Here is a 24,325-nt window from a genome sequence, read left to right on the forward strand (position 1 = left end):
ATGTATCAGTGTACCCAGAATGTAAAATTACAGCTTCCTCAGTTCTAGGGCTATTTGTTGGTTTCACACATGGAAACTGAGGCTATGTAAACTGGGTGCAAACTTGGGTAAATGAAGTTAGTTGTTTTTTTAATGTAGTAATAGAACTTTATATATAATATCATAATAGTCTCCAATGTTGATAATAATTGAACCTCTTTCTTTCATAACTGTTCTATCTGAGAAAAGAGGATTATTCATGTAGAGTCTCCTTGTCTTTCACTTTTTGTTGGCTTATCAATGGTATCTGTGGCAACCCAAACTATGTTCCACTAAGATCTCTCTTCAAACTAGAATCTGTCATGAGAAGTATTTAGTTGAGAGTCTCCAACTGTGGTGTAAATACTTTCATGATCTACTTGAGATTTCAGACTGAAGTTATGCTTTTCCTAGAAAGCACACAGACAATATAAGACAAACAATGACAGAGCATGATGGGAATACCAGTGGCTGGCCGTTTCTGCACAACTGTTGCCTTAGAGTTCCCCATTTAGCTGGCCAAGGCTTTCTCAGAGGTACACTGAAGTCTGAAAACTTTCCTACCTAATCTACCTTCCTTCCTCCTCCCTCTTCACTGGTTTAAGTTCTATATAATAGCCTAAAGGCTTTTGTTTCCTAATCCTGATCCTTTTACAGGCATTGTCTCCAATAAAATGGCTGCACTTTTAAGTCTGTCTTGGCATCTGCCTCCTGAAGAATTCAATTGGCACTTGTCAAATGTGAGATTTTCATCATACTTTCTATCTTCTTTGTGAAGGTTTTCCATAAGAAACCAGGGAAATCCTTATCAGTGAGTGGAAATGCTAGCAAAACACATTTATTTTTGTGAGTAGATATTACTAATTAATTCAAATATATTTGAGAGCTTACTATGTTCCACACTCTTCCATGCACTTGAAATATATCAGTGAAAACAGTGATATAAATAAGCAAAAATCAATAAAGAAAAATACATATTGCTCAGCCAAGGTGTCAAAAACTTAGCTGTTTACTAAAAAAATATTTCTAGATTGTCAGCTCACACTGTATTCCAAAATAACAACTAAATTTATTAAGTATTAAATTTAAAATAAGAATAAAAATAACCCACAAAAAACAAAACTAAAACTATAGAAGGGCTAGAAGAAAACTGTTGCAAATATACATCTGTTCTCTATCTGGGAAAGGTATTTTTCTTCATAAAAACAATTGAATTCATTACAAAAATATACCATTACTAAGCTATAGGAACTTCTGCACTTCAAAGACGTGGCCATGATTTCTATTCAAGCAGTGAGTACCATGCTAACCTCTTTTAATATGGAACCACCATATTCTTTCCAATTGCATCAGACACATGGAAGAAGATTGACACTCACAAGAACAAAGGAATCTTACAGAAAAATGAATAACTAAATCTACAGAAATTAAGAAAAAACATTAATAGTTTACCCAACTTCACATCTTGCGACAGGTATTAAAAATACTTCATCAGAGATATAAAAAGACAGCCATGGGACATCCCTTGCAGTCCAGCCGTTATGACTCCGCACTCCCAATGCGGGGGGCAGGGGGGTTTCGGTCTCTGGTCTGGGAACTAGGATCCCACATGCCCCCACATGCTGGGCAGCGTGGCCAAAAAAGAAAGACAGCCATAACCTCAAACCACAAACTGTGGGGCACACTTGCCAAAACTCTAAAGCCTGAACTAAGATGAGGAACGTGTTAAGGGTTAACATTTGTTGCCTTTAAACTTTAGCAAAATACATATTCTCCACAAGTATCACCTTCATGGAAGGCATATGTGAGTATAGTTTGATTAGGGAGATTAGACCTAGTTCAGTACAGGTCCTAGGTTTTAGGTGGGATGTCCAGAAAGTAACCCAGTTAAAGTAACTAGGTAGGGAAGCTAAGAGAAAAATCAAGCTGATAAATAACTTCTTTTATTTAGGATTTAGTTTCCTAGCTCCAGGAGACTAAAGAGAGTGAAGTGGAGTGAAAGAAGGAGTCGAGCCAGACCACCAAATACACAGCCTGAGCCTGAACAGGAATTGTTATGAGACCCATGAGTTTCTTAAGCAAACTTGAGGGGAATCGTGTCCCTTGTTCAAAGAATGTGGTCAGATACAAAGAAAATAAAAGAGTGTGTGTTCTAGAAAATGTGCCCTCTGCGTCTTATTCCCAACTGCCTCTCCCAACACTGTATTTTCTGGAGGCCATTGCTCATTCAAAGATGAGTTTTAATGAGAAATAAACTAATAAAGTTTCTATGCATAAAAACTTCCAAACATAACAGGAATAGACACATAATCAAAAGATAAATATCATACACCTCAAGAAGAATCACTCCATAAAAACAAAGGAAGACATTAGAAATTATCTTTCAAAATCTCAAAATAATGAAAGAAAACATTATCTTTTTAAAAAGAAGTATAGAAATGAGAGAGAAAAGACTTAAAAGAGCAGAAGACCATAGATCAGTGCAAATGAAAAGCTTGAGAATAGAGCATGGGGAAGAAATGGAAGTGAATTAAAATATCAAAGGTACTATAGAAACAAAAAAAGATAAAATAAAATGGCTGAAAAGAATGTCAGAAATATGTTGATAGATTTGAGCCAAAACACATAACAAAAGGAAAATGCCAACTAATTAAATAAGACTACAAAACATTAAAAATATAGTAACAAAGGACAGCTGGGCCACACATGGTTAGCGGTTTTGAAGAGAACAGAATGTATAGAATACAAAATCTATTCAAATATATGATAGGTGAAAATTTTGAAACAAATAAAGACTGGAATCCGTAGATTTATGGAGTGTGCTATTTACCAGGGAAAATTGATAGAGAACAATAGACACCAGACATGTCTTGGGGTTTTAACATCACTAATAATTGGTGTCCAGACAGAAAGGAGCAGCCTCTTATACTAGAAGGCAGTGTATTCTTACCAGTAAATGATGTCTACAGATCTGAGAGACTTGAAATATAACCCTAAATATTTTCCTAGATAAATTTTCATCATGGATAACAGCAGCAGATGCATGATCACAAGTGTCCAAGAACTTTAGCAAATTCAGTGTCAGACAAATAGACAAACAAAATTATTCTATGACAACCAGTATACAGAGCACAGTACCTTAGAAACTACCTTGAGGAGGTAGGAAGAGAATTGTGGGGAGTAATGAATCCTTTTAATTATAAAACTGAATTCAGCCATAGTTACTATTAGTTTAGAAAGGAAGTATGACCATAACTATATTAATAACATAAATCAAGGGAGTAAGAAACAGAGACATATAAATGTGCATTACACTGTCTTTCCTAATAGGGAGTAAATAGAAACTATTAATTGACACATAACTTTAAAAAACACCGGAAAATGTCAGTGATTCCAACAGTCTATGACAAGGGTATATGGGGTCTTTGTTTTATTGTTCTTGTTTATTATCTGTGAATTTAAAAACTTTCAAAATAAGTTGTGACAAAATGTGAAAATCATTTGTTGTTTAAATAAAACTCTAATCACTTCAAGTTTTCATTATCTTTTTTAAATCTTAACTTTAGAAGAATATTTTAGGAAATAATATCACTTTTGGTAAAGAAGCAATTGCCTAAATTTTAGCAATTCTACTAGTTTTTTTTGGCAATTTTGGGTTACATTCAATTAAAATTAAATATAACAATTTTATTAACACTAGAACACATCTCTAAAATTAAATCTGTATTTCTTTTCTTTCTCTCTAGAGAGTTATCTGGAATAAAGCTGATCAAATATTATGGATGTTTCTAGTAATTGGGATTTGGATGATTTTTTAGAAAGCCTATTTTTCTCATATTCCTGAAAAGCATGATTTTTTAAAATTAAATAACATGGAAGTAAAGTTATTTTTTTTTAATTTTTTTTCTTTTAATTAATTAATTAATTATTTTATTTTTGGCTGCATTGGGTCTTCGTTTCTGTGCGAGGGCCTTCTCCAGTTGTGGCGAGCGGGGGACACTCTTCATCGCGGTGCGCGGGCCTCTCACTGTCGTGGCCTCTCTTGTTGCGGAGCACAGGCTCCAGACCCGCAGGCTCAGTAATTGTGGCTCACGGGCCCAGCCGCTCCGCAGCACGTAGGATCTTCCCAGACCAGGGCTCGAACCCGTGTCCCCTGCATTGGCAGGCAGATTCCCAACCACTGCGCCACCAGGGAAGCCCGGAAGTAAAGTTTTATACACACACACACTGTGCACATATGGATAAATTGTCAGAAACATAATAGCAGTGAGAGTATACATCTTTTAGACTTCGAAAAATATTTTTTATGATTTGGAAAGTACCTTTATTAAGTTTGTTACATATTTAACTACTATAGGATATACCTTCTTTTCAAGTAGCAAAAAAAAAATGCAAAAAAATAGCATTTGCCAAAAAATAAAATTATAAATGTCAGATTTAATGTAACAACAAAAATTCAGGGAAAATTATCACAAACATAACAGGAAATGGGTTTCCTTAACATTTAAAATTTCATCATATTATAAAGAAAATATGCATGTGCTGGTAAAGAATCTAGGAAATGAATAGAAAGTTAGAAAAAATAAAAAAGAAAATAATCGTTAAACATTTCATAAACCTATAGTACTTATAGAAATTGAATATAAAAATGATTACACAGCACCTTTGATTTGGGCTATTTTTAAAGTAAGAATTAGCAAGTTTTAAGAGTAAGTTTAGAAAGACAATCCTCATTACCTTCTTACTAGTTTCTTTTTTTTTTCCTTGAATTTATTTATTTACTTATTTTTATTTTTGGCTGCGTTGGGTCTTTGTTGCTGCACGTGGGTTTTTCTCTAGTTGTGGTGAGCGGGGGCTACTCTTTGTTGCGGGTTTCTCATTGCAGTGGCTTCTCTTGTTGTGGAGTATGGGCTCTAGGTGCAAGGGCTTCAGTAGTTGTGACATGCGGGCTCAGTAGTTGCGGCACACAGCCTCAGTAGTTGTGGCATGCGGGCTCAGTAGTTGTGGCACATGGGCTCAGTAGTTGTGGCATGTGGGCTCAGTAGTTGTGGCTCATGGGCTCTAAAGCGCAGGCTCAGTAGTTGTGGTGCACAGGCTTAGTTGCTCTGCAGCATGTGGGATCTTCCCAGACCAGGGCTTGAACCTCTATCCCCTGCATTGGCAGGCAGATTCTTAACCACTGCACCACCAGGGAAGTCCTCTTCTTACTAGTTTCAACATTGGAACAGTGTTAAGGAAAAAATTTTTCCAGTACAGTCAGTTCTTTTAAAAAAATATCCTTGACTACAATGTGTCCCAAAAAATATAATTTCTGGGGATTTATCCTAAGGAAAAAAAATCTGACAATGATACTGAAGCTGTTGGTGACATGGTATGAAATATTGTGAGAGAGATGGACTCTGGAGAAAAACTGCCTGAATTCAAATCTTATTACTGCCTCTTACTAGCTGTGTGACCTTAACATCACTGTGCCTCAGTTGCTCTTCTGTAAAATAAGGATAAGTATAGTCACAGTGTTCTTATGAAGATTAAATGAGTCCAAATAGAAATGTGGTAAGAAGATCTAGTACTAGCTGTTATTATATGCAAATATCCCATATTTATATTTATAACAACAAACACTATAAACAAACCTAATGTTTAAAAATAGTGGAATGATTAAATAATTCATAGTCCCCATGTAGAACTCTGAAACCACTATGAGATCTTTCTTGACATGAGGAAATATTCATTCATAGATTAACACTAAGGGATTGAGGCAGATTATAAAAGTTATCAAAAGTAATTAGTTCTAATATTTGGTAAATATTCCAAAATGTTTATAGGAATCTAGTGAATTATACCTGATTTTTCCTTCATGTTAATTACATTTTGCAAATTTATACATGCACCATGCACCAAATTTTTATGTTGAGTATGTATTGTTTAAACAATCAGAAATGAATGACTTAAAAAAATTAAGTCACTCATGAAACAAATACAGAGTAGCTACTTTATAATCTAAAATGTATTTTTCCTGAATTAGAGAAATTCCATATACAATGGATTAAAAATAGACCCAAAGTAAGTATATTATTGTACATTTTCAGAAGACCAATGAAAAAGAGAAGATCCTGAAAACTTGCTGCTGTGGTTTGAATGTTCACGTCCCTCCAAAATTTGTATGTTGAAAACCTGATGTCCAAGGCAAAGGTACTAGGAGGTGGGGCCTTTGAGAGGTCATTAGGTCATGAGGGTGGAACACTCATAAACATAAAAGTCTTTGGCATTTTGTTATTTCTAGCCCAAAAAGGAATAAGATGTTTCTAGAAAGGGGGGGGAATGGTCACAATGTCTCCAGTATGAATGATTACAGAATACTCAACAGCACATTGGAAGCTGAAAGACAATAGATTTTTTCTTCTAAATCCTGGAGGAAGGAAATTTTTTCAACCTAAAATCTTAAGTTAGCTGAATGGTCAGTCACATACATATAACTTCTGACATGCAGGGACTCTAAACATTTGTCTTTTATACAATCATTCTCAGGAAGTTTTTGGAGGATATACTACACAAACTTGGATGAGCAGAACAAGAAAGAGAATGACATAGGATACAGGAAGCAGCATATCCAACAAAGGAGAGAGGCAAAGAGATTCCCTCAGATGATGAGAATGAAGATGCCAGGATGAGAAGGATGAGAGCTTATATTGGGCTAGAGGGAAAACAGTCTAGAATGGACTATATCAAACTGCTCTAGGAGGGATTTATTTTAGAAGATTAATTAGAATGCTTGATTCATTTGGATTTATTGTAACATATTTTTAAATATTGGCAAGGATATAAGGTTAAATAATAGAAAATATAAAGATAATTTTAAAAATGGAAAAATTCAAATCATTTATTAATTTTAGCAAAAAAGAAAGTTATACATGAGAGACATAATCATAGTAGACAACATGTCTAATTATAATGTAAATGCTACATATTTAACTAATCAAAAGTACAACTTAACTACAGGCATACCTTGGACATATTGTGGGTTTGGTTCCAGACCACCGTAATAAAACAAATATCGATACAAAGCAAGTCACACTAATCTTCTGGTTTCCCAGTGCATATAAGTTATGTTTACACTATACAGTAGTCTGTGCACTAGTATTGTCTAAAAAAATAATGTACATACCTTAATTAAAGATGCTTTATCACTTAATTGCTGAAAAATGCTAACCATCATTTGAACCTTTAGCAAGTTGTAATCTTTAATCTTTAGCAAGTGGTAATCTTGCCTCAATGTGTTGACTACTGACTGATCAGGATGATGGTTGCTGAAGGTTGGGGTGGCTGTGTCAATTTCTTTTTTTTTTTTTTTAATTTTATTTATTTATTTATTTATTTATGGCTGTGTTGGGTCTTCGTTTCTGTGCGAGGGCTCTCTCTAGTTGCGGCAAGCGGGGGCCACTCTTCATCGCGGTGCGCGGGCCTCTCACTATGGCGGCCTCTCTTGTTGCTGCGGAGCACAGGCTCCAGACGCGCAGTCTCAGTAATTGTGGCTCACGGGCCTAGTTGCTCCACGGCATGTGGGATCCTCCCAGACCAGGGCTCGAACCCGTGTGCCCTGCATTGGCAGGCAGATTCTCAACCACTGAGCCACCAGGGAAGCCCTGTGTCAATTTCTTAAAATGAGACAACAATGAATTTTGCCACGTTAACTGACTCTTCCTTTCATGAATGTGAATGATTTCTCAGTAGCCTGCAATGATTTTGATAGCTTTTACTTACAGAACTTCTTTCAAAACTGGAGTCAGTCCTCTTAAAACCTGCCCCTTCTTTATCAACTAAGTTTATGTAATATTCTAAATCCTTTGTTGTGTTTCCAACAATCCTTACAGCACCCTCACCAGGTGTAGATTCTATTTCAGGAAACAACTTTCTTTACTGATCCATAAGAAGCAACTCCCCATTCATTAACATTTATCCTGAGATTGTAGAAATTCAGTCCCATCTCCAGTCTCCACTTATAATTCTACCTCTCCTCCTATTTTCACCACATCTGCAGTTACTTCATCCACTAAAGTCTTGAACCTTTCAAAGTCATCCATGAGGGTTGGAATCAACTTCTTCCAAACTCCTCTTAAAGTTGACATTTGGACCTCTTCCCATGAATCACTAATGTCCTTCATGGCATCTAAAATGGGGAGTCCTCTCCAGAAGGTTTTCAATTTACTTTGCCCAGATTCATTGGAGGAATCTCTATCTATGGCAATGGTAACCTTACAAAATTTCAAGAATAAGACTTGAAAGTCAAAATTACTCCTTGATCCATGGGCTGCAGAATGGATGTTGTGTTAGCTGGCCTGAAAACAATATTAATATCGTTATACATCTTCATCAGACCTCTTGGGTGACTAGGTGCATTGTCAATGAACAGTAGTATTTTGAAAGGAATCCTTTTTTCTGAACAGTAGGTCTCAACAGTGGGCTTTAAATATTCAATAAACCATGTTGTCAACAGATGTGCTGTCATCTAGGCTTTATTGTTTCATTTATAGAGCAGGCAGAGTACATTTAGCATAATTCATAAACGCCATAAGATTTTCAAATTGGTAAATGATCATTAGCTTCAACTTCAATTCACCCGCTGCATTAGCCCCTAACAAGAGAGTCAGCCTGTCCTTTCAAGCTTTGAAGCCAGGCATTGACTTCTCCTCTCTAGCTATGAAAATCTTAGATGTCCTCTTCTTCCAAGAGAAGGTTGTTTTGTCTACACTGAAAATTCATTGTGTAGTGGAGCCACCTTCATTAATTATCTTAGCTAGATCTTCTGGATAACTTGCTGCAGCTTCTACATCAGCACTTGCTGCTTCACCTTGAACTTTCATGTTATGAAGTTGGCTTCTTTCCTTAAACCCATGAAGCAACTTCTGCTAGCTTCAAACGTTTCTTCTGCAGCTTCCTCACTTCTCTCAGCCTTCATAGAATTGAAGAGTTAGGCTCTTATCTGGATTAGGCTTTGGCTTAAGGGAATGTTGTGGCTGGTTGGATCTATCCAGATCACCAAAACATTCTCCATATCAGCAATAGGCTCTTTCACTTTATTATCATTTGTGTGTTCACTGGTGTAGCACTTTTCATTTCCTTCAAGAACTTTTCCTTTGCATTCACAACGTGGCTAACTGTTTGGTGCAAGAGGCCTAGCTTTCTGCCTGTCTCAGCTTTAGATATGCCTTCTTCACCAAGCTTCACTATTTCTAGCTTTTGATCTAGTGAGAGACAGGCTACTCTTCCTTTCACTTGAACACTTAAAAGCCACCGTAGGGTTATTAACTGGCCTAATTTCAATATCGTTGTGTCTCAGGGAATGGGGAGGCCTGAGGAGGGAAAGAAACGAGGCAGAGAGCAGTCAGCACAACAGTACAACATTTATGGATTAAGTTTGCCATTTCACGTTGTTGTGGTTCATGGTGTCGCAAAACAATTACAATAGTAACATCAAAGTTCCCTGGTCACAGATCACCACAACAAATGTAAAAATAATGGAAACATTTGAAATATTGCTATAATTACCAAAATGTGACACAGAAAATGCTGTTGGAAAAATTGAGCTGATAGACTTGCTTGACCCAGGGTTGCCACAGAATTTCAATTTGTAAAAGTAAGCAATATCTTCCAAGTGCAATAAAAAGAGGTATACCTGTATGTTGGAAAGAAGGATACTTAGGTAAAATGTAATGAAGTGGGAGAAAGTGAAAGGCAACTAAATTTCCATCTTCCATAGTGGTAAGTAAGTGAGGCTTACAATGGGAAATCAAGAAGTGAAAAAGTAAACATGCTATTTACAGAAATATAAAATTTATTCATCAGTACACAATAAGACAAATCCAGCATTAATAAGGCTCTTATTCACCACTCTTGTGCTAGGACACCCAGTCCTAAGTACTTTTGTGAATTTATTTCTGCAAAAGTAGAACAAAGGCCAATTATCTAGACACTTCTGAATAGCTCAGGCCATCAGACCCTTAGGTAGATCAATTCTGGGTCATATTTTATGGGCCCTAAAACAGAAATGAGCACAGCATGCTTAAAAAGCAGAAAGAGGCTCATGTGGTTTGCAGAATAGTGTGCTATGAAAGAAATTGCATAATACAAGGTTCAGAGGGTATCTGGGTGTGTGATGACCATGAAACTTTCAAATGACAGCTGAATTCTACCTCATGACATCTGTTATGTGAGACAAAAATCAGAACGTGTGTATTATTTCAGATTTTCGTTAATTACAGAAAAATTAACCCTAATGAATACAAGAATAATGGGTTGAAACTGTAGGAAGAACCATACATTTCTTCTTCTGTCAGTATCCCTAAATTAATGCATAATATAGGAACTTTTGTTCCTTCAGCAGTACTGACAAGAAAGAACCTTCCTATCCTTCCATCCTCCTCACTCTTACATACCCACATTGATTGCTGAATCTGAGCATGGGATTGCTGCATTCAGAGCTCAGATTTAGCTTTCTCTTTCTGCTTCTGTGCTCCATGAAGTAAGTGAACCTGGGTCATGGGCCATGCTAGTCTGGAGGTCTGCCTGACGTTGTCCTGGCTCTTAGGGTTCTTTGTACTTATTTAAGTACAAAGTACTCATTTAGTACAAAGAAGGCCTTCATGCCTCATGTAGCTACCTAAGAAGTTACTATAAGAGATGTAGAATAACCCTGCAACACCTAAATAATATAAACTGCTGGATTAAGAATCTCTATAGCAAAAATCCACAACAAAACAGAATAAAACAAAAACATTCAAAAGCAAAATGTCTTCTTGCTATAGTCTTTGCCATGTATGCTTACTTCATAATCAAAGGGCTAATTTGAATTTCCATAAAAACAAAATTTTCTACATCTCTAAAATTTTATTATGTACCTATGAAACAACTTGCATAATATGAACTTCTTATAAATTTTGTGTTATATAATCCTGGGAGAGTATTCAACTTTATTTAGTTTTTGTTTGATTGTTTTCTTGTATTGTCCCCAGTCACTCATTGACGTCTTTTAAAACATCACAACTTGGTTACCATAACCGTGGTAATACATTGTAAGATGCACTGGGTCCATACATAGAGAAAAGTATTTGTAGGGTAAGCAGCAGAAGCCCTAGGAATCCTGACCTTGAGCCAGCAGGAGGTGACCTAAGGGCAAAATGTGTTAGAGACCAGATGCTAACTGTGAAGTTAGTGACATCCAAGATGGATTTGTGTTGTAAGTTAGAATTCCAGGAATTATTAGGAAATTGTATTCTGTTAAAAAAAAAAAAAAAAGAGCCTGTGTGAACTTCAAGCCATTGTGATTTTGTCATTAAAATGCTTGTAAACTCATAGGTTGTTGAGGCCCAGAAGAAAACATCTACAGTGACATAATGGCCGTTGATTTACTGCAATAGTAAATGGATTTACTTCTCAAAATACACTCCTAAGTAGTTTGATATTCTGAAAATGCTTTTCCATAATGCCTGAACATTATACAAAATTGTGAAAGTTGAGTGAGTTCTGCAAAATGTGACTAGAACAAAAGTTACATTAATTCGTTTGTATTCATGATATTCCCTACTCAAAGAGAATATTGCTATTACCAGACTAATATTTCTCATTCTCCCCCTGAAATTTTTAAGGGTTCTAGCTTATTAAAGGCTGACTAAGTTAACTTTCATAATACAAGATTGGAGAGAAAAGGAAATGGAGAAAAAGAAAAAAAAAAATGTTTGTTGGGGGTGGAGGAAGAGTGATGACTATATCTGATAAATAGGATAGGGATTTGAAGGAGGATGTTATAAATATTGCTGAGAATTATACACTTTGATTCTCTTCAGAATTCTGTGAAAAATGTAAGTCAATGGTTTTCAACTGTTTGGAAAATAGTTTAGTTGCTGAACTGTATTTGTTTGACTTCTAAATGGTTCAGACACACTCACAGATCTAAGTAATACTACCTCTGTAAATAAGTAAATAAATTTATATACACCTATAAATAAATTTATTTACACCTATAAATGGATAGCTAATCCTACTTCACTTTAGCAAAATATTCATAAGCATTGCTATAATATATTCAGGATGAAAACTGAGAAACAGCTGAAAATGTATACTTCCTCAGCAATGATTTTTCTAATATTATTCCACTTATCTCAAGACAATTATTTGAGTTATCCAATACTTAACTATGTAACTCTACAAATTTTTCTTATGTAAGAATCCTTGGAACATTATGCAGTGTTTATATGTTTTAAGCTCTTTTGATGCTGAAATTAGATTTGCTTTTCAGGAGTCATCTGGCCACTTTTGACAATGGTAATTTCTAAGCTGTCTTATACATTCTATAAACTGATAAACTACTAAAGAAAATTCTCATATACAAAATTTTAAGTCCAGCTGTTTTCTATTTTCATGTTTCATGTACAAACTTGCTTACAAGTCACCAAAATAGAATTATGTGACTCATAAGGAAATGCTTTCTCATATTCTGAAGATTGTTAGAAAAGAATCACTATTTTCTTGGTGAAGGAAGACAAATTCATAAAGTAATATAGCTCATGTGAACTTTTGGTGGAGCACACTTTTCTAGAAACAAGACTTTAAAACATATTTAACTTCAATAACCTTCAGAGCCAACTTCTGTGTTAATTCACTGCTTGTCTCTCGCTGCACCATTTCCAAGAACTTTTAGACTCCTATAACTCCACAGCTTATGTGTGAATGTAAGTTACTATTGCAGTACCTTCAAGAAAGACCTGGCCATCTAGTTGCAAGGAGGGTGGTTAGCTGACAGCCTCCAGCTGTTAGCACCTGGAGGATCTGCCTCACTTTTGAACCAAGGTCAAGTACTTCCAGAGTAGCCCCCGCCAGTGACTGAGCAGAGTGAAGACAGCAGGGCCTGGCGATTTCTGCACAGTGAGAGACTTACCTGACTTGGAATCTGTGCTCCAAAGCTCTCCTTTGGGTGACTAAGAGTCTGTCATAAATGCGTGATAGTCTGAGACTCTCTGCCCAATCTTGCTTTCTCTGATCCCAGGGGTTACCTCTCAATAAATCTCTTACACTTCTAACTTAATTTCGGCATCTGACCGGAGATTATGAAAGACTCCATACATCCAACATCAAAAATACATGCCTGGACCTTATTTACACAGTTGATGATGTGAGAGGAAAGAACTCTGGACTCGTAGCTAGAGGATACAGGTTTAAGTCTTGTTTCCTACAGTTTCTAACATTCTGCCTTGGTAAAATCATTTAACCTCTCTAACGGTTAGTGTCCTCAGCAGTAAAATAAGTATTTAAATATCTCCATGCCCAGATGATAGCTTGAGGCTAAAATGAAAGCATGTATGGTGATAGGATTTTGAGAAATGCTCTAATGCATGGGTTTATTAAACAAAGTAAATGATCATCCAACGATAACTTTGCATTTTTAAATCTCACTCTCACCTCATCCTGTTAATATTATTGTCCTTAAGGTGTTAGAGAAATAGACCAGTTCATATGAATGAATAAGATTTATATGAACCTTTGACTGAAAGAAAACATCAACACTCATCATTCTGTAGAAAATATTATCTTATTTCTCCAGTCTTTTAAGTCATAATGTATATATTTTCAGGTCACCATTTGTGCAAAAATGTCAAAGCAGAGTGACTAAGTGCTGAGAACTCAAACATGAAAAACACAGGATTTCTGCACTTAACATTTCTCCAAGTCTAGTGAGGAAGTCTGCAATGTCAACAGTCACAGACAAACTGTGAGAAAGTGAAGTAAGTACATAAGTTACCATGATAGCACAGGGAAGGGATCTTTCAGGGATCAGGGCTGATTATATAAAGGAGGTGATATTTAATCTTAATGTGAAACTGTAACTAAGCATTCACCAGCCCAAAAAAAGCAGACTGTGGAAAAAGCAGGTAGATGAACTGGCATTTACAAAGGTCTGAGGGTACAATAGAGCAAGGTTCTTTTAAGTAACTTAATTTGTTTTATTTGTAATGTTGGTATATATGGTGGTTGTGTAGGACAGAAGGACATGAGTACCCGGAAGAGATGGGAGTAAAAAAACGCAATTAGGTCATGAGGTCTCTTGTGTATTACACTAAGAGCTTTAAGTTTGATGGAGTGGGAAGCAGAGGGCAATATTTTTAGAAAGAAGAGACAAAATTAGCTCCTTTATATTGAAGAAATTGTACTCTGACAGTAGCGTACATATGGGAAATAAGTAGGGGATGAAGAGGTCAGGACTCTAATAATGAAATCATGGTAGTGGTGACAGTTCCATGCAAAAAAAAAAAAAAAAAAAAAGACAAATATAAATGACAGCAATGACATGTATTGGTTACTAACTGGATGTGAGGTAGAAGGAGTGGCATAGGGCAGAATAGGAAAACCCTGGAGTGGCTTTCTGATTTCTAACTTAGGTGATTAGATTGTGACAATGAAGAGGAGGGGAGATAGTTTTTATTTATGTTTTTATTTTTAGAAGGAGTATAGATTATTTTTAGAAGGTTTTTATTTTTAGAAGGAATATGGATTAGAGCTCAGTTCTGGATGTAATAAATCTGAGTTGTCCGCAAGATATTTTGAGATGTGCACGGGTAGTGGGATTTATTTCTCTTATTCCGGAGCTTTTCTGGGCTTCAGCCTAGGTTGGAGCCTGTAAGAAACTTGGGAATCAACTATACGGAAAAGCTAACTAAAGCCATAGGAGTATACCAATTTGCCTAGGGGGAAAGAATGGGGATAAAAAGAGAATTTGGGTGTCACCATAAAAAATAGAGTTAAAAAGAAGAGATCTATTTGTAACACAAATAGAGAAATGGTTCACTTTTTTTTTCACAAAACTGATTGAGGGTATATTTCAGCCCTCCTTATCCAATGAAAAATTCAATTATATGAGTTGAAGGAAGGTCTTTATGAAATAATACATTTCCTTGAACTCCCTATTTTCTTCCACCATGAATTTTGACATAAAAATAAATTTAAGTAATTCTATTTCCCCCAGTTTCATGTGTAGAGGTCAACTTTGGCGATGACAGCCTGAGCCAGAGCTGGGGGGACACTCCTGGCTGCTGGCAACCGTGGCCCTCAGTCTTCAGGGTAGGAACCTTGGTTGTCTCCAGCTTTGTCCCTAACACTTGCTCCTGGTGAACCAATCTGGAACCTGAGGGAAGCAGCAGTGCCTGTGTCACCAGCCCTAGCAGACAGATGCCTCCCCTTGCTCTTTGTTTTGGAATGAAAACAAAAACAGGAAATGCAATATCATTCTTCTCTTTACAGAGCAAGCTTCTAACTGGAATAAAGTAAACCCTCTTGGAAATAAAATAATTAAAGCACAATTATCTGTACCTACAAGACTTTCTTTGGTTCTTACAGGTTACTTGTCTTCATATTAGATGAGCACATGGTACCTTAACTGCCTTTACTTTGAGCTTTGTTATAGCAAACATCAGAGACTTACATGTATTATGTCTTACAACTTATTGAGAAGATCACTAACACATTCTCCTAACTTTCAGTTACTAGCATTTATCATTAGCATGCATTTAAAGTCGTAGTTTAAGTTGATTCAAAGTGAAGGTGCTATTACAATGATGTCTTTCAATACATGCTAGATGTGTATTTCCCTTTAACTAATAGTAAGAAGCCCTGGGTTTCTCTGAATACAACTATCTATCTAAAACACAAAACTATATATTTTATGTCTTTTGTTTCTGCTAAATTGCCATTGTTATTTTCAAATATATTTGCATGTCACTTACCTTCTTCGTGCTTAATTTATAGGCAAGTTTAGAACTTATGCTCTGGGCTGCTGGCAAGTTCTTCTACTTACAGTCTTAAAGTCTTCCATTGCTGGAAAGAAATTAGGTAGACATAAGATAAAATGATTCTATCTAGATGCAGAGAAACGTAATCCCTTTCACAGACTTCTCAAGAACAGTGAAAGATGAGCAGATCTAAAGATCTAAAAAGACAGCAATATAAAAAGAAGTATTGACTTAGTGTTGGCTATGTGACATTTCTGCAAATGTTTCCATGTGTTTGGAAAATATTTTTTAATAAACATTCTGGAATAACGTGAAGAAAAATAAAGATGCTTTTGGGAGTGGGAGGGATGCTTTGGACATCATCACATTCCAAATTCTCACTATCTCTTCAAGTATGACCTACATCATTTATGGATAAAATAATATAAAGAAGAAAAAAATATCTGTGAGACCACTGAAGTCTGCCTTTCTGTAGGAGGTGTAATGACCTTGCTTCTACATGTTATTCATAGTGAATAAACAGGTATATACATATATCGGATAGCTTATTTTTACTATTTTTTCTTGGTATCAACTTAAAACACACATCACCAAAAAAATGTCAAATTAACTATTTAAAAAGTCTGAGTGATTTATTTTTCAGTAGGATTCCCTGATATATGACTCATGAGAAAAGAACTTATCACATAAAAATATTCAGGTAGCAGACATAAATGCGAGAGTTTTGTTCAAGTATCAAGTCATTGCAAAACACTGTGTAATCTAAAGTTGGATATTTAAGGAAAGCTCATCAGGTGAAATATTATTTAAGAAGCCTTTGTGGCAAATGTCCTATAATTAAACATTTTTAAGAGACCATCTGCACATTTAATAGCCTGTTAATCTTGATAAGATATATTTTAAACTATAAAGGTCAAATCATGTTTGGCCATTGAAAAATGAGTTAAAATATAAATAAATATAAAAATAAAGCAAAGTAAGTGAGGTATTTAAATGATCATTTCCTATTTTTAAATTTCTGAGCAGTTAGGTAAACGCAGCTCTTTTACTCCATCTCTCATTCTCCCCAAAATGAGTGCTGGAAGAAATAGAATCAACTAGAATGATGGCCAGACTGTATGGAATCAATTATACCTGGCAATAAAACTAAAAGGATAGTGTTTCTTTTGTGCAATATTTTCCACATTGGTTCCAGCAATTTGTGCATCATTAGTAACATCTGTGACAGAAAAAAATCAGTTAAAGCTAAAGCTAGTTTAAAAACAAACAAACAAACAAACAAACAAAAAAATCAGTCAAAGCAAGGAAGGGACCAAAAGAGAGAGAGAGAGAGAGAGACAGAGAGAGACAGAGAGACATACAGAGAGAGAGAAAGAGTGAGGGAAAGCTTTGGCCCATCCGTTTTCTGACTTCACCTCCAGTTTGCCCTAAGTTCTTTCCAGTAACATGAAATCACAAAGGAAGCTGGGGAAGGCTAGATATATGAAATGTGTCTACTGTATATATGTACAGGAGTTTAGTAAATACAATCATATTTTCACTCCCTTCAGTAATGTGGGGAGGGCAAGCAATTCTTTGGATAATTTGCTTGCTTAGGGGAGGCTAATTGTACATGGACCACTTACCTCTTTACTCCTATCTGTCATGCTTTGTATAATAGCTACTCCTGCTGACAAACAGCATCATGATCAGCAGATGTAAATTACGTGTTACTGCAACATTTCCATCAAGATAGTATGTTCAAAGTTCGTCTTACTTACATAGGTAAATAGTTCTGCATGGGAAGTAAGTGTAATGACTAGTCCTACAAGTAAACATTTTTTTCTTTTCTTTGGGGTCAATTTCAATCCTAGTTTTTCACCCACACAGTGAGCCTGGGTTTTGGGATAGTCATGTTGTGGATAAAATTTCAGTGGGAGTCCCACCTGACCAACAAGAGTATTTTGGCCCATGCTAAATGCCTGTATGTTTTCTTTAAAAACATTATTTCAACTGTAACCTTTCACAGTACCAGCACTAATGCTTCAAGGAAGCATATCTTTCTCTAAGGATTTCACTGAAAGAAGAACATAAAGCACGTTCAATGCAATTTATTTATCATGATTTCACTTCCTACTCTGTGCCAGGCACAGTGTTTAATGCAGAGGTTAACAAAATAAAATATAAAATGTTAATAAAGAACCCAAAATACAAAATAAATTTTAAACTGAAGCCAAATAAGAAATACATGAGGGTGTGCTCGTCTCCATGTTTAGCAGCAGGCATGCCATCATGTAAAACCTGTTGCTAAAACTCATATCTTAATTTTGAGGTGAACAGTTCTTTGTTCTTGAATATTTCACACAGTTCAGAGTAAGCTAATATAATTTATTAAAGGCTAAAGATTGAGTATCTCTAGCAGTCAAAATCATTTCAAAGCTTAACTTGGGATAAACCCACTATTTATGGATTCTACATCATATGCCTTGTCTGTTTCCTGGCAATGGGAACTAGAAAGACTCTTCTCATTTGAAGACTTAATAATATGGGGTAGTGTCTGCAGCAGTCAGATTGAAATGACCAATTAGGGCTGGCACTTGCACTAGCCCTTTGAATATTATTAGAAGATATTCTCCTGTCTTTTCACTGTGGAAACACAGCAATATTCACCAGACATGTAGATACAGACATGACATTGCTCAGTGACTTCTCATCTCTGTGACACTCTCAGTTTACGTACCGCTTACCTACCAGACAGGTTGGAGAGAAGTGAAATAAAACCTTTTAGCTGTTGGAATATGTAAATTTATATTATTTAATAAAGTTTGTCACTTTGTCTCTAAGTAAGAATGATAGTTGTAGACTGGTATAACGCTAGGACAGAAAAAAAAAGCAGTCTTTTAAGAATTCTATTTTTGCAGGATTATTTTCTAACTGCCTAGAAGAACCTTCTTGAATTATTTGATAAAAACTGAAAAACTAATAAATATCTTAATTTCTTAAATGTCAGGGTACGAATGTTAAGAGAAGATGCAGGTAATAAGTCTAAAGGAAACATTATCTTGAAACTCTCAGGACTGTTATGGCTGAACTTGAATAATTTGGAATAAAATATGTATGAACAGACCAAGAATATTAAAGTTTAAGAAATCTGTTGACACTGGCTAGGTGAAAGATATCTTGAGGCTTTCCACTTACAGGAACTATCTTACCTCCCACTATATAAACAATATTTTTCTCTGATCTGAATTCTGCAGTTAAGTGCATTCCTCTGGCATTTTAACTATGCAAGCATGATAACCTACTAGATAGTAGGAAAAACCACAGACATATGTAATTGGCCTAGCTAAAACACATTTGAAATTCATTCTCATTTTCTATTGGATAGCCCTAAAATATTGACTATTGTTTTCTTCTATTAAAATTAAGCAATAGTTTTCCCATTTCCCTACTTCAGACAGGCTAAAAATAATTGGTTCACTTTCAAGAAATGGAAAGGAAATTCTATGTTCTCCTAGTCTAACATCTGAAGTAACTAACATAATAACATAATAAATCTTATCTAAGATTTTTATTTTCGTTAGAATTGTTTCATTTTTTAATATCTATGTATTAGTCTATCTTAAACAAAATTTTCCCTCAGTTTTATCCAAACAGTGATGCTTTAAAGTATACATTTTGAGTGTATATTTATTTTTTAATAGGCCAGTGTGATTTCAGAGTAAAAGTTTCCAAGGCTTATTATATTTAGAACCTGAACTTAACTTTTAAAATTTTATTGTAATACGTAACCGTTATTCTGAGTTTCTTAATGATAAGAACGACAAAACCTTCTGAATATTAGCACCAGATTTTGGAGTACTGACACCAGAGATCAGTTGCATAACACACACAGAGGACAGACTTTCTATTTCTTTATTCTAGAGAATATAGACTTTCCTTAGGCACAGGTATGATGGTAATTTTGCCCTAGATTTCCCCAAATAGGTGTGCCAAGACAGATGATAGAGGGAAAATGCTTGGGTGTATGTATTTGGTATTGGGTGATAAAGATTTGGTGAAAGGACTGGAGAAAATTGTGAGCTGTCCTAGAGCCTCAGGCAATAATGATATACCTATTTTTTTTTTTCCCTAGTGTTAATGATCAAGGAAAATGAAGACTTAGGTGTTAGAAGCTGTCCCTTCGCCCAGGCAACGGGACACATATACAAAATCACTGACTTATCTAGTGGCTGTACTAGTACCAGCGTGGATAGGTCAGACCAACTCACTCAATCTCTCACTCTGTGCTTAGGCACAATTTGGTCTCTTCCTTTTTATTCTTCCAAGCACTATTTATTAAACAGATAGCACGTGTACTATGTGAGCTACTGGAAAGGTCAAGATGAAAAAGCAAATATTCTTTTTTTTTTTTTTAATTTAGTTTTGGCTGTGTTGGGTCTTCGTTTCTGTGCGAGGGCTTTCTCTAGTTGCGGCAAGCGGGGGCCACTCTTCATCGCGGTGCGCGGGCCTCTCACTATCGCGGCCTCTCTTGTGGCGGAGTGCAGGCTCAGTAGTTGTGGCTCACGGACCTAGTTGCTCCGCGGCATGTGGATCTTCCCAGACCAGGGCTCGAACCCATGTCCCCTGCATTGGCAGGCAGACTCTCAACCACTGCGCCACCAGGGAAGCCCAAAGCAAATATTCTTAACTCGATTGGCTTACCTTCAGGGGAGGATAGTTTGTAAATAAACAAGTAGAGCCCATGTGGGAAGCTAGCATCTCACCCATGGCTACTTTGAGGCTGGACCCAACACATTGTCATGTATCAACTCTTTCACTACCATCACCACAGCTATTGCAATTTTGGGAGTACTTCTGTATGTAATGCATTATCTTTTTCTACATATGGAATCACTTCTTTAAAATCAGAGAGTTCTATTTTATTTTCTAGACTCGTTATCTCTCTATTTTTCTTTGACTACTGACCCCACTTACTCCCTTCCTCCTCCTTTATGGCATCAGGCAATTTGGTACTGACCCTCAACTTGCATACCCCAGACAACAAAATTAAAAGGTAACCTGGCTTCTATCTTCCTTGAGAAACATTTCTTCAGTTTAAGAGCATCTCAGGCCATAACTCCAGAAACCTATAAGTCAGCACTCTCTCTTTAAGAGCAGGGGCTGAATCCTTTTAAGACAATCACATTTCTTTATGCTAGTAACACAAAACAGCAAGATACTTGCCTTCATAGAAGTTTGTGTAAAATGAAATAGAAACAGTGCTTAATCACTCCTGAAACAATCAGGAAAGACTTCACAGAGGAGGTAGCGACTGATTTGAGATTTAAAGGATGAGCAATGGTTCGCTGAGCAGAAAGGAAGTGGGAGTAGCCTCCAGGCATAGAGTTCAATTCCTCTACTTCCTTTCCTCTCACAGATGCCAGAAAACCCTCTAGCCCCCATCCCTGTCCTTTGTTCCTTCCTCTGTGTCACTTTCCACCGCTACACTGTCCTGCTTCTCCTCTTAGCCCTTAGCTAAGGGAACGTGTTGTCCTGTCCCAGGGAGGCAACTTGTGGATTTTTTTTTTTTTTCTGGCTCCAAAGGAAAAACAGGGAACAAAACTCAACATCTCTTCAACTTACCAAGGTGTTTTGGTGTCTGTGGCAGGAGTGGGTGGAACATACATATTGGGAGGGCTAGCAGAAGAATAGTACAAACTGACAAAACAGAAGAACATAACAGGGCCTGGGACATTTTAAAGGATTCAAGAGACAAAGGCACAGACGACTTATGAAGTTAAATGAAATAGTACTTGTCTTTCCCATGTATCAGTGACTCACGAATAGAGAAGATTTAACCACGTAGCAGGGAAAGTTGCCAAGAAATCTAAATAACAACCAAAAAAAGATACATTAAAAATAATAGTAATTCAACCTTTATGTAAACTCCCTTAATTTTTTCCTAGTTACTATGTTGGATATAATGCACACACAAAGCAATAAATGTCATAGCAATATTTTTATAAGATTCTTTTTAAATTTCAGAAGTGAAGTTTTAAATTTCTCATCATTACCTTTAGTGATACCACTGAACACCAAATTGATGAATATATGGGTGTGTGTCCTTATCTTAATTTTACTCTCCAATATTTGGAAATCTGGATTTCTAGAAAAGAAACATCAGAGAACAATTATTCACCTCATCAAGAAATCACTAAAGAATTCCATTAACTCATAAGTTCCTCTAGGAATTTACAAAATATGTATGGATTTGAAAATTTTTAAGGAACATAATTGTAAAAAGAAAGAAAGAGGGAGAGAAAGAAAGAAAGAAAGAGAAAGAAAGAAAGAAAGAAAGAAAGAAAGAAAGAAAGAAAACATACAGTTTTACAGGCAATATTTTAATTATCAGTCTTATGTAGTGTGCATAAAATGTCAATTCCTCAAACAACTTTTTTTTAACCCATGAGTTGGAATTAGTTTTTCTTCTTCCTTGCCTCCACTGAACTTTGTTTTATCTCTTACTATGTTCCTAATATCTTTGTTGTTTGTCATATACAAGTCTGCTTCCCCAGCCAGATTTTTAAGGGCTAATCCATGCCATATTTATTTTCTCTTTCTCATAATCAATAGCAAAGTGTATGAAACATACTAAAGGTACAGTTAACACTTGCTGACATGAACATAGGAGTAATCAAGATACATATTGGAATTTAGACATAGAAACTGAAGGAGACAAGATAGAAAAAAAAAGAACATGTTATAACTGAGACTGTTTTAACAGTTATTTTAGGAATGATTTAAACTAGATCTTTGTTCTCTGGAGTTGATTTCTAAGCCAACAAGCATATATTTCAAATGTTTCTATTTTGCTTTAGTAAGAAGAAAATCACAGGGATAACTATCAATATGCCATATTATCCAGAATCATATTTTTAATGTCATCTAAACGGGGTAAGGGAATGTGTTTTTTGAATAAGTAATTCAATCCAGAAGTGTGAGTAAATAATTGAATAAATAACTAAGTAAAAAATGCAACCCACTGTGTGTGTAAAAAGCAATACCAGGGGCAGATAATGGCAAATACATTCAAGATCTAGACTCTCAAATTAAGCAATTTAAGTTCTAGGTAATTAATGTTTTTTAGCATATATTTTTCAGTTAAATTTCCTTACTAAAAATCTGTCCAGGGCTTCCCTGGTGGCGCAGTGGATTAGAATCTGCCTGCCAATTCAGGGGACACAGATTCAGTCCCTGGTCTGTGAAGATCCCACAGGCCGTGCAGCAACTAAGCCCGTGCGCCACAACTACTGAGCCTGCGCTCTAGAGCCTGCAAGCCACAACTACTGAAGCCCGTGCACCTAGAGCCCATGCTCTGCAACAAGAGAAGCCACTGCAATGAGAAGCCTGCGTACCACGACAAAGAGTAGTCCCCGCTCGCCGCAGAGAAAGCCTGTGCACAACAACGAATACCCAATGCAGCCAAAAATAAATAAATAAAAATTTAAAAAATTAAAAATAAAAAATCTGTCCAATTTTTGCTCCTTCCAACATTATGAGAAAGAAGCCATTTTCTGACACCCGTACTAAGAAATGATATTATGTCTTTTTTTTAAAAAAAATTGTCAACATGAAGAGTTAAAATTGTTTTTAATTATTTTAATATACATTTTTCTAATTATTAGTGAGGTTGAGCGTCTTTTAAATGATTATAGGCCATTACTATCTTTTCTTTTGTGATGTGTTTATTCATATTTTGGCTTCTTTCCATTGAGTTTTTTCTTTGAAAGAAGAATTTTACATCTTTTAAAGTATAATCTAAACCTTTATTATATATACTGCAAATATTTACCCAGCCTTTTTATTTATCTTTTACATTGCTTTATAATATATATTGTTGTATAGATATTTTTATTTTAACATGGGCTAATGGATCTGTCTTGTTTCTTAGAGTCTGCATTTGGAGTGTTATTTGATATGACCTCCAATCACATACCTCAAAATTATGATTATACCCCTCAGTTCTGCAGGAAATGTTATATAGGTTTTTAAACAAATATTTGAATCTTTAACTGAAATTCATTTTTATTTTGTGAATATTTTAGGGTAGGGATTTAACTTTACAGTTTTCTCTAGATGAAAGTCAGCCAAATATCCCAACACAATTTAATGTCTTCTCCATTTTTTTTTTTTTTTTAAATCCGGAACAGTTCAGGGGGACATATAGCATGGGCCTATCTGAGAATGGTTATGGATGAAGGGGAAAACAACACAGATTCTTTTGGGGATGAGAGTACAAGAGGTTAGAAGGAGATGGCATTTGCAGGGTATTACAGTTAGGTGAGGTTTGGTTGGTTTCATCGGCTCCGTTTCCTAAATGAGCTGGGACACTTTAGTCTCACACATATTCAGTTAAGACCTAGAAGCAAGTCAATTCTTTTCTCTTGATCGCAGAAGTGTGTGCCTGAGAAGACAGACAGCTCTGATGTTGCAGCAACAAGAGAACGAGCTTGAGTGTTCTGGATCGGTGCACACGTGTGGTGGGCATGGCTGGTGGCAAGTAACAAGAA

General features: G+C 35.9%; 1 pseudogene; it reads right to left on the reverse strand.

Moving 5' to 3' along the window:
• LOC132368791 (tigger transposable element-derived protein 1-like) overlaps positions 1 to 9,460 on the reverse strand; it is a 426,013-nt pseudogene extending 416,553 nt beyond the window's left edge.
• Positions 9,461 to 24,325: the final 14,865 nt, after the last annotated feature.

Source organism: Balaenoptera ricei, chromosome 7 (genome assembly GCF_028023285.1).
Source record: "Balaenoptera ricei isolate mBalRic1 chromosome 7, mBalRic1.hap2, whole genome shotgun sequence".
NCBI classification, from domain to species: domain Eukaryota; kingdom Metazoa; phylum Chordata; class Mammalia; order Artiodactyla; family Balaenopteridae; genus Balaenoptera; species Balaenoptera ricei.